Raw genomic sequence first — 12,089 nt, 5'->3', positions numbered from 1 at the left:
CCTGTGCCCTTCAGTTCAATAGATTGGGTTGGGACATGGAAATCTATACTTATTAAAAATCCCGTAGGTACACTGATAATCAGCCAGTTTTAGAAGTCACTAATTAATCTGGTATAACTTTACTGTGAACTTATTAAATATACTATTTTTTTTTTTTTGCTAGTTTCTGAGAGATAGAATTTGCTAGGTTTTGAGACACATTCACAAAACATTTATCCTTTCCTTAAGAAATTTAGCTATTAGGGAATATATAGTTTATAAATAAATAGCCATAAATGATCAAAAATCATTTGAGAGCTTAGAGGGAGTGTTAGAACTGGAGGTGGTATGGAGTTAGCAAAGACTTGGTTGAGGAGATAATGTCTGAGTAAAGTCAATGATGGATTTATTTAGAATATTCAGAGGAGGAAGTTGATTCTAGGTGAATATAAGAACATAAAAGCAAAATACCTGAAGGAGGAAAATCTGGAGCAGGATTTCTTAATCTGGCACCCAAAGAGACCAGAAATATTTCTTTATTTTTAATAATATCTAATGGAAATTTAGTAAGTCCTTCAATTTGACTATAAACAACACTGTATTTAGTAATACCTGCAAACATGTCACCATTAGAAATTAGGTATTTTTATATTTGATTAAGATTTTAGCAGATATTTTGTACTCCCATTTTTTTTTGCTCATCACTAATTCAAAATTATAGTAGCCATAGATCCATTAATAACTCTTCTTATTTAATGAGTTAGTAATAAAGTTTAATGAGTTAAAATCAATTTTTATCTAGTTTTATTTTATTTTATTAAAGTATAATTCAGTTCAATAAACTAATATAGTTTATATTAGTTTATTGACGTGTACAACACAGTGATTTGATGGCTATGTACATTATGAAATGATCACCACTATAAGCCTAGTTACCATCCATCACAATGCAAAGTTAATACAATACTATTGACTATATTCCCCATGGTGTTAGTTATATACTTAAGACCTATTCACTTCATAAGTAGAAGTCTGTACCTCCTGATCTCCCCATCCATTTCAACCCCCCCACCCAACATCACTCTGGAAACTTCTAGTCTGTTCTCTGTATCTATATGTCTGGTATGGATTTGTTTTAGCTGTTTGTTTATTTTGTTTTTTAGATTCCACACATAAGTGAGACCATATGGTATTTGTTTATCTCTGACTTATTTCAATTAGCATAATACCCTCAAGGTCCATCCATGTTGTCACAAATGCAAGATTTCATTCCTTTTTATGACTGAGTAATATCCCATTTTGTGTGTGTGTGTGTGTGTGTGTGTGTGTGCGCGCGCGCGCACGTGCACGCAACTCATTTTCTTTATGTATTCATCTACCAGTGGACACCTGGGCTGCTCCCATATCTTGGTTATTGTAAATAACTCTGTAATGAACATAGAGGTGCATATATATTTTCATATTAATGTTTTCATTTTCTTTGAAAAAATATCAGAAGTGGAATTGCTGGATTGTATGGTAGTTCTATTTTCAATTTTTTGAGTCACCTCCATACTGTTTTCCATAGTGGCTGCACCAATTTACAGTCCCCCCAACAGTGCACAAAGGTTCCTGTTTCTCCACATCCTTGCCAAGACATTGTTTCTTTCTTGTTTTTTTTTTTTTTTTTGATAATAGTTATTCTGACAGGTATGAGGTGATATCTTATTGTGGTTTTGATTTGCATTTCCCTGATGATTAGTGATGTTGAGCATCTTTTCATGCGCCTATTGGCCATCTGTATATATTTAAAATCAAAATTTTAAGTATTTTATAACTTTTAATATAATTAGTTTTCTTTGTAATTTTATAAGTTTTATTTCATGCACTTAAAAAGATTATTCCTAGAAAGTGTTCTGGTTAGCTTCTGCTGGGTAACAAATCATCCTGAAATTTATCAACTCAAAATACCCCCTGTATTTTCTCATGATTTTGTAGATCAAGAATTTGAGAAGGGTCCAGGTAAGCGGTTGTCATATGTGATCTCTTATGTCATTGTAGTTCAATCGTTGGCTAGGGTTGCAGTCACCAAAGGCTCAACAGTGCTAGACATCTGCAATGGCTGGGAGTTCAGATGGGGTTGTCTATCCATCAATCTCACCTTGTAACATGGGCTTCTCACATCATAATAGCTGAGTTCTGAGAGGGAGCATCTCTAAAGGTAGTATTCAGGAAGAGAGTGTTCCAAGAGATCAAGGCAAAAGAAACAAGACTTCTGACTTGCTTCACATGTCATGCAGCGTCACCTCCACTCCTTTCTCTTGGTTAACGTGAACCAGTAAGGCCAACCTAATTTCTAGGGAAGGCAAAATATTTCCCTGGTTTTGTTGGAAGAAATGTCAAAGACTGTGGCCATCTTTAATCTGCTACAGAAGGATTCCATAGGCTTTACTAGACGGTCAAAGATGTTTGTGGCATAAAAAACATTAAGAACACCTGCTCTAGAATACATGCTTAAGTAAAGAGTGCAATCAATAAAAAAGATGAGTGTTCCTAATTAATATTAACTTTGGAGGGTACCCAAGGTAGCCAGTAGCCAGAAGCCAATCTATACTGAGCCATTACATATAGATTTTTCCAAGCTGTATTGCTCCACTAACTGTTAGAAGCAAGCAAGCAAGCAAGCAAGCAAGCAAGCAAGAAAGAAAGAAAGAAAAAAAGAAAGGAAGGAAGGAGGAAGGAAGAAGGAAGGAAGGAAGGAAGGAAGAAAGAAGAAAAACATTCTACTTAACCTTGATGGGTCAAAAAATGACAGAACTGAGCTTTGCCCCCAAACCAGAAGAGCAAACAGTTTTGTAATGGTGAAAGCATCTTGCTTATGGGGAGATAAGACTTGTCTTTCTCTGTTGAATATAATTAAAGGAGATGAGAAAGAAATGTGAAGAGGCCCTGTATCTCTTCTCAAACATGCTGCAGTGATGGATCAAGAGATGGGAACTGACACTTTCCATCTCCGGGACACCCAGGGTAGATATACAGTCAATAAGACAGCCTGCTTATTGATGTGCAAGGCCTCTTCCCCTATCAGAGGAAGAAAGACGAAACCTGACAGAACTCCCCTCACTAATTCCTCACCTCTTTCCACCACTGTTGGAGGTGGAAGAAGCTTTTGGGTGGAAACCCTTGAAGTTTGTGTCCACGGAATCTTTAGGTGGGATTTTTATCTAAGTCTTTAGCCAAGGGCTTTAGCATATTCATCTACAGCATGTGATAAAGATGGCTAGGGGAACTGTTAGCATGTGAGAGAAGCAGAACTCCTTAGGTTAGGAGACTTGCAGTCACAAGAATCTGATGTTTCTTAACTGTTTATTTAGGAGATGTCTCCTTAATGGATCACTGTCTACCAGGGTTTGGGAGAACACATAGCTCAGGATTCTTGCATGTGCTCTGGGGATATTGAGTATTGTAGGGTCTCCAGTTATAACTGCAAACCCCTTAAAGGCAAAGACAATTCCACATCCCTAGTATTTATTGGGGGCTGGTAGATAGTAGGCTTTAAATGAGCAATCAATAAATGAATAAATTATGGTTGAATGAAACTATAACCTAGGCTCCTAAAGAATAAAGTATAAGCTAGTTAGCTGATCTCTAAGGCCCTGTATTATCTGGCCTCTGACTAGTTCTCCAGTCCAATCACTTATTGTTCCTCCATCCTCTCTTGCTCACCAAACTAAAAAAACACAAAAAATGTATATGTCTTAGCATCTTTGCCCATGTTGCTCCAGCTCCCATGAGGTAGAAAAGGCTCATTTCCATTAGGTGGTTAGAGAAATCTCTCTGTGAGAAGGCAATACTGGAGCAGAGATGCAAAGGACAAGACGAAGCCAGCCACATGAAGACCTGTAATGGGGGTGGGGAGCAAAACCCAGATCCAAAGGAAAGAAAGTATAAAGGCAATGAATCCGGAGTAATCTTGAAAGTTCTTTTCTTTTTAACAGAAAGACAGCTGTGTAGCAGAAGGATAGTGAATGAAGGGGCAGAGCAACACAAGATGAGGTCATGGATGAGAGAGTAAGGCAGGGGCCAGATCACTTAGAACCTTGAAGGTCCATGTCAGGAGCTTGGATTGTGTGGAAGTGGAATAAGGAGTCATTCACTGTATTAAGTAGGAGTGGGCACGATCCAATTGTCTTGAAGAAGAGAACCCCTTGCCGGAAGACAAGTGTGGATGCAGGTAACCCAGTTAAAAGGAGATTTCAGCAGTTCATGTGAAATAGTGGTTCAGATTAGGGTGATAGCAGTGAAGAGCTACAGAAGTAGAGACATTTAGTACATATGTTGGAATCAGAGCCAACACGATTGTCTGATGGGCTGAAGGAATAAAATTTAAACGACCAATTAATGAGAAAGGTGTTTACATTTACTGGTAAAGAAAAAGACATTCAGATAAATAAAACAACACTGAAATGGCATTTTTTTTCTCATATCAAATTGGCAAGTGCTTTTAAAAAAATGGTAAAATCCTGAAACTGCATGAGCTTTGAAAACCAACCTAATTGTCCAACAATCGAGGATCAGTTAAATAAATTACAGGGCATGCATATGTTTAAATGCTCCATGGCCATTAAAAATGATTCTGTGGAAGAACACTTAATGACACGGAAAATGTTCACGGAAAGTTTTATCTGTTTAACAACCAGCTGTCAGGGTCCATGCTTCTTGTTAAGTACCAAATGGATTTGTATTGAAGGGATATGTTAATATCTTTCAAATTTGCTGTAGAATTTCCCTAAAGGAGGGAATACTTTTTTAAAGAAATATGCCTGGCAAATTTCTTGGGGTGACAGTAAGACTGTGAAGACATGCACCATCAAGATGCAAGGTTAACAGAAGAGGTGAGTAAATTCCTCTGCAGTATAATTAGAAATGTTCAGAAAGGTACGCACCTTGGGCCAGTGGCCTTCGGTGTGGAGTTTGAAAAAAGATGGCTATATCATTTTTGGTCTGCAGCAATGCAGGATGAACCAGACTCTCCGAGTTCAGGATAGCAAGGCAAGTCATAAATTTAATGAGGGCATACGAATAGTCATGAGAACAAAGCTCTCCCCTCGCTCCATCCTCCTTAGAATTTGCAGAAAACCTGACGAGGACTTTCAATTTCCATAGTATACAGCAGGGTGTTTTGAAGCAACTTTTCAAAAGGCAAAGAGATCTCATCTCAACTGTTAAAAAAATAGTATCCCAGGTTATAAAATTTAACTATATTCTAAGGATAAAGACTTAGAATGTAACCGGCACAGAAGGAAAGTTCTTTAAAGGATATGTGATCCAATCTTATGGTTAGTAAGATAGAAACTGAAGTTCCCATAAAGGTAAAATGCAGAAAGTTCCAATAGATGTGTGTCCACAGGTTAATTCTAAGTATGAAAGGTATAAGAGCTGGCTCCAAATACAAATTAAAGTTGATTTCAAAGTGAAATGGAGTGTCTGCCACTCAGTGCTGTGACCCGTCATTGCTAACAGACAGTATAAAACTTACTACTCACTCCCCATGTGTAGATGACTTTTGCAAACTCATGGGAAAAGCCACAGAATTTGTTTTCAATTTGCTGTTTTCAGTCTCTGTATGGCCTGTGGTTCCAGGCAGTCCTTAAACAGAAAGCCCATGGCTCAGCTAATATTCCACCTTGGAGATACCAGCACATACAGCTATCCTGCCATCACTGAAAGATTAATATCAATGCTGGCTGTCATTTCTACTTAGCATGCTTGAGGAAGGTGGCCAGGTGTGAGGAATCATGCTGGACCAGCCCTGCACTGGAAGGCAAAGGCATGGCTCAGTCATTTCTGAGTCTGGTGAATTTGTACAAAGCCCTCAAAATCACAGGTCTGTTTCTTCATCTGAAAACGGGGACCATGAACTCCTTCACATTGTGAGTATTTATTTGATAAGCAATGGAAGAGCGAAAGATCCTTGTGAACTTTAAATACCTATTCAAATATAAGGAAAGAAGAATGTTCTTAAACCTAGAGGGCTTTGTCTTTTAAACACCTGGTCTTTGCCATGAAAACTCTATCCCCACATTCCTGTTGCTCCTCACTGCAATTCTAACTCTCTTCATTCTGCATTTCCGCATATAATAAGGTCTATCTCTCCATGTCTTCCTCCCCTGGGTCTATCATATTCCACTCATCCCTTAATCTTCTAAGTGGGAAGTTTTGAGGGTCTTCTGATTTCCCAAGCCATGTGATTGGAACATCTTCTTGAAATTAACATTTCCCAACTTGTGTCATAGTTATGTATCATAGGAATAGCTGCCAGCCACTGTGCTGAGTTTGACATTCATTTTCTCATTTAACCCTCAACCACCTTAGAAGGCAGATATCACATGCTTTATCTTATTTAGGCAGTAGTTCTATGAATATAGGGTAGGTGTAGAATTCATTTTTATACCTTCAACATGGCCAAAATAGGACTCAATAAATGTTATTATTATTAGAATTATTATTACTACTGTTCTATAAGTCATTAATTACTAGTATATAATTATCTAATAATTTAATATCACTATTACCATTATTCTTATTTATTAAGTTTTATATCATTAAAATATCAGACACTATGCTAGCATTTTTCATGCACTTCTATCACAGTTAGGCATGATTATCTCCTTTTTATACATGAGGAACCTGGGACTCAGAGAGGGAAAGCTGCTTTTATAGTCATTAATGACAGAATCAGGATTTAGATCCAATTCTGTCTGACTTCAGAATCAGTGCTTTCAATAGCCACCCTTCACTGTCCCTTTTGGCAGTATCTGGGTAGAATACTGGACCATCTTTATCTGATGAAATGATCTTGGTCGAAGTTTATGATACGGTTTTCTCCACTACACAGATTGATGTTTGCCTCGTGACACCCCCAAATCATGTTTGCTCTTGCACTCCCCAAGGTGATTCCCAGACCACCACCATCTGCATATGTCCTATCTGATGGTTATTATTGAAGAAGAGATGCAAAAAAAAAAAAAATGTGTTCCTTCTGCTAGAGAAAAGATCACAGTAGATCAAAATCCTTATTCATCTGCCAATAGCCCCATCTCTGGCACAATTATCAAGTACACCTACAAATAAAGCAATCCATGGATATCTTGGTTGTCCAGAGAAATGGCTCTACTCCTCATCACTGGCTTTGAAGAGGATGGTCAGTACAGCAGGGCATATGCATTGGTCAGCCTTCCTGGTTCTAACATTGACTACAAACAAAAGTGCTGCCCAGCGTCAGCCAGACCAACACATTCTCACTGCCATTAAACAGCCTGTGGGAGAAAAAAGAATCTGATGTACCTTTCGGAGGAGCCCAGACACCCTGGTGTGGAAAACAGCTCTCGTTGTTGCAGAAACCAGGAAAATGTTTCACCAAGAACACACGGCAACTAATGAAAAAGAAAACCAGGCATAGTATTAAGTTATTTGGGAGAAATAATTTTCTGAGCCTCATACTGGTATAGGTGGTACAAAGTAAAGTTACTTTAGAATAGTGATTCCTTTTCATGTACAAGGTCTTGTAAAATATGCTGGTCAAAATTCTTCATTTCATATAGATAACAGGGATAACTTTTTGCAGCAGCTAACAAGAGATAGAAGAACCATAGACCTGCTCACTTAGTCATTAATTCATTGACTCATTGACTCATTAATGCATGTATTTTTTCATCAAACCACTCGTTTCTAAAGAAAATCGAGGCAGCTTACAATATCCTATACTTAATAAAATCAGATTTCAAAAGGAAACAAATATAAGAGCCAGTAAATACAGGATATAGGTCCAGAAAATATATACAAGACTTGCTAAGTTCTTGACCAGGAAAAATGGAGCTGGCATACTAGAATCAACTGGGAAGTAATTTTCTAAAGATGCATGTTCCTCTGTCAAGGAAAGAACATTCCTTGGCTGAGAATTTTAGCAGAATAATTGAGGGAAAGAATAATTTAGACACTTCAGAATGATTCTAATCTTTGTCTCCATGAAGAGCAGTGAGCTAAGGTAAGGGTACTGAAATGATACACAATTCCTAGTTTTGAGCTTCCTAGAGGTAATGGTAAAAAGGGAAACAATATATGATATATAATAATGAGAATTTTAAAATTTCATTTATGCTGCTTTGAGTTTGGAAAGAAATGGATTACCCAAGCATTTATCTAAGCATCTAAAGGACGTTCATAAGTAGTAGAACAGAGTCAGAGAGGAAGAGACCTTTCTTCTTAAAAAAAAGATGGTTTTTCTATAAAATTTGAATACCATTATCAAAGCCAATAAAATTTTTAAAATTCTAATTATCACCAAATGTCATGTCTATATTCAGATTAAATCATTATTCCCCCAAATTATACAGCTGGTGTACTCAATATTATATACGGAATCATATCAGTACCATGCTTAAGGTTGAATTCATAATCTTTGGGATTTCAGAAACACCAGGGCTTTGGGAAACAGGAGTGATTTTCCTGGGTGGAAATCTCCAAACTTGATAAAGATGACAGGATTTATTAGACCTTTTCTAAGGTAAGTTGTAGAAAGGTTTTGGGAAATATAATCTTGGCTCTTTTTTCTTAAAAAAACATAAGTAATACAATTTTTGTTCTTTTTATAACTGATGTAAATTTTACATAAAATGAACAAATGTATAATTCAATGAGTTTTAACAAAAATATACTCTTTTCTTACCACCACCCCAAAAGTTCTCTCATACTCATTCGGAGTCATCTCCACCCAATACATACAACTGATTTCTATTACCATAGAAAAGTTTGCCTATTTTTAACTTCATAACATATGGCATCATACAGCATGCATTCTTTGGCATCTGGCTTTCTCTTTTTTTTAATTTAAGATAATGTTGTTGATATTTTTTTCACTTTTTTTTGCTTGCATTGATTGTTTTCTTTGTTTTATTGCTGCACACTATTCCATTGTATGAATATATCACAATTTGTGATTCCTGTTGATAGGTATTTGGGTTGTCATTTGCTCTAATGAATGAATCTTCTATGAATATTGTTATATGGTTTTGCAGGTGTACAATTTCATTTATCTTAGTTAAATGCCAAGGAATGAAACCACTAGGTACGTGTGTACTTAAATTTGTAAGGAACTGCCATTTTCCCAAGTGGTTAAAACCATTTTACACTCCACCCATGAGGAGTCCAGTAATACTACATTGCTATTTACATTTCATAGTGCCAATCATTTTGACTTTAGCCATTTTAGTGGATATATAGGGGTGTCTTAGTGATGTGGTTGAAAATATTTTCACTTCATTTTTAATGATAAAGTCCTGTACCCATTTTACTGAGTTACTTATATCTTATTATTGTGCTAAAGGAGTTCTTTATATGTTCTGGATATAAGTCTTTTAAAGTAAACATTTTCTCCCAGTTTGTGGCTTGCACTTTCATTTTTTAAAATAATTTCTTTTAAGAACAAAGGGTTTTTAATTTAATGAAATTTGATGTATTTTTTGTGATTCATGCTTTTGATTAATGCTTTGCCTACCCAAGATTAAGAAGACACTCTTCTTTTATTCTTCTACAAGTTTTACAGTTCTAGCTTTTATACCTATATTTACGATTTATCTCAAAATAATATTTGTATGTGGTATGAGGTAGGAGGCAAGGCTCATTTTTCTTCCAGATTAACATACTACTGTGCCAGTACCATTTTTGAAGAAACCATGTATTCTTACTGAATTACCTAAGTGACCTTGATGCCTAGTCTTTCTAAAATATCAATTGACCAGATATGTACATATTTAAGTCTAGACTCTCCCCTCTGTTTTATCAATTTATTTATCTATTCCTAATAAAATAGCATCTTGACTACTGTAGATTTACAGTAAAACTTAAAATCAGTGACTATAAGTCCTCCAAATCTGTTCTTTGAGACAAACAGATTGGCTATTCTACATTGTCTTTCTAAATTTTAGGCGCTGGGATCAAGAAGTTCTAACTATTTTTATTTTTTCAGAGCCAAGTGCGATTTAATAGAGAAAAATAAAATAAATATTATATTTCTTGTACCCAAATACAGTGAAGCAAATTCCTGCCCCTTTAGAAAATGAACAGGATGAATCTTATCATGATTCAAATCGTAGTACAACCCTCCCTGGTTACTTTTACTGAAACCTTTACACCCACTGCTCTATCTATCCCATCTGAGCCAATCTGCCTTTGATCCCCTTTCTCCTAGACTTTCACTCATGTTGGTGATCAGCAAACAATCCTACATACTCAACTTCTTCTTGGAATAGCTCCTCCACTTTCTCATTTAATTGAAATCTGATTACCTCTTGAGAACAAAGCATCCCTGGGTAGGCTTTCTGTTACAAGCTGTTCTTGTCTTAAGTCTCATGTTTTGGTGGGCGGGTTGTCCTCCCTGTTTCTCATTGCCATGTCCACCCCATTGCACCTTCACCCTCTTACAAACCCCCTATTCTGTGAGGCTATGCCATCTAACTTTTTTATTTTCTTTCTTTTTTTGCCACACTGCGTGGCTTGCAGGATCTTAGTTCCCCGACCAGGGATCGAACCCTGGCAGTGAGAGCACAGAATCCTAACCACTGGACCACCAGGGAACTGTTGTCTTTCTAAACTTTAGAATGATCTTGTCAATTTCTACTATGAACAACTACTGGAAATGGGACTTGTATGGCATTAAATCTATAGATCTGTTTAAGGAGAATGGATGCCTTAAGAATATTAAATCTTTAACGATTATGGTATATCTCTCCATTCATTAGATTGCTCATAATTTCTCTCTCATGTGTTTTGATTTTCAATGTGGAGGTTTGCCACAGTTCCCATTACATTTATTGCAAACTATTTTATATTTTGATGCTAATTATAAGTAATATTGTTGGTGGGAATGTAAATTGATAGAGCCACTATGGAGAACAGTATGGAGGTTCCTTAAAAAACTAAAAATAGAACTACCATGTGACCCAGCAATCCCACTACTGGGCATATACCCTGAGAAAACCATAATTCAAAAAGAGTCATGTACCACAATGTTCACTGCAGCTCTATTTACAGTAGCCAGGACATGGAAGCAACCTAAGGGTCCATTAACAGATGGATGGATACAGAAGATGTGGCACATATATACAATGGAATATTACTCAGCCATAAAAAGAAATGAAATTGAGTTATTTGCAGTGAGGTGGATGGACCTAGAGACTGTCATACAGAGTGAAGTAAGTCAGAAAGAGAAAAACAAATATCGTATGCTAACACATATACATGAAATCTAAAAAAAAAAAAAAAGTTTCTGAAGAACCTAGGGGCAGGACAGGAATAAAGACACAGATGTAGAGAATGGACTTGAGGACACGGGGAGTGGGAAAGGTAAGCTGGAACGAAGTGAGAGAGTGGCATGGACATATATACACTACCAAATGTAAAATAGATAGCTGGTGGGAAGCAGCCGCATAGCACAGGGAGATCAGCTCGGTGCTTTGTGACCACCTAGAGGGGTGGGATGGGAGGGTGGGAGGGAGACGCAAAAGGGAGGAGAAATGGGAATATATGTATATGTATAGCAGATTCACTTTGTTATACAGCAGAAGCTAACACACCATTGTAAAGCAATTATACTCCAATAAAGATGTTAATAAATAAATAAATAAATAAATAAGTAAATAAAATTCACTTCCCCAGTTATTTGTTGCCAGTATTTAGAAATGTATTCTTTTGTATATTGAACTTGCACCCTGCAAAATTGCCTAACTCACATATTAGTTCTGGGAGCTTATTTATAAATTCCTTAAAATATTCTACATTAATATCATATCCTTAGTGAGCAAAAATACTTTCATTATTTAAACATTTCTCCTTTTTAACTGGTATTAAAAAGTATAAATGCCCCTTTAAGGACTGCATTAGTTATAACCCAAAATTGTTGATATGTTGTGTTTTTATTAACATTCAGTTGAAAATAATTTCTATTTGCTTTGTGATTTCCTCTTTAATATATAAAGAAATGAGTTGCTACTTTGAAAATATTTGTAACGTTTTCTAGATGTCTTACTGTTTTTTAATTTATGATTTAAAACTATTGTGGTCAGGAAACACAC

General features: G+C 36.3%; 2 long non-coding RNA genes across 2 annotated transcripts in view; one reads left to right on the top strand and one right to left on the bottom strand.

The window, feature by feature from the left end:
* The window catches only part of LOC309633452, a 589,090-nt gene that overhangs the window by 480,721 nt on the left and 96,280 nt on the right, over positions 1–12,089 (top strand). The gene's annotated exons all lie outside the window — the stretch shown is intronic.
* Positions 6,485–12,089, bottom strand: part of LOC309633449 — a 213,935-nt gene continuing 208,330 nt past the window's right edge. The window contains exon 2 of the long non-coding RNA XR_014247532.1: positions 6,485–7,394. This is a non-coding gene — a long non-coding RNA (uncharacterized lncRNA). The remainder of the gene's footprint in view (positions 7,395–12,089) is intronic.

Source organism: Balaenoptera borealis, assembly GCF_965194805.1.
Source record: "Balaenoptera borealis genome assembly, chromosome: 8".
NCBI lineage: Eukaryota > Metazoa > Chordata > Mammalia > Artiodactyla > Balaenopteridae > Balaenoptera > Balaenoptera borealis.
The sequence above is the reverse complement of the archived record's forward strand: the minus strand, read 5'-3'. Positions and strand labels throughout refer to the sequence as shown.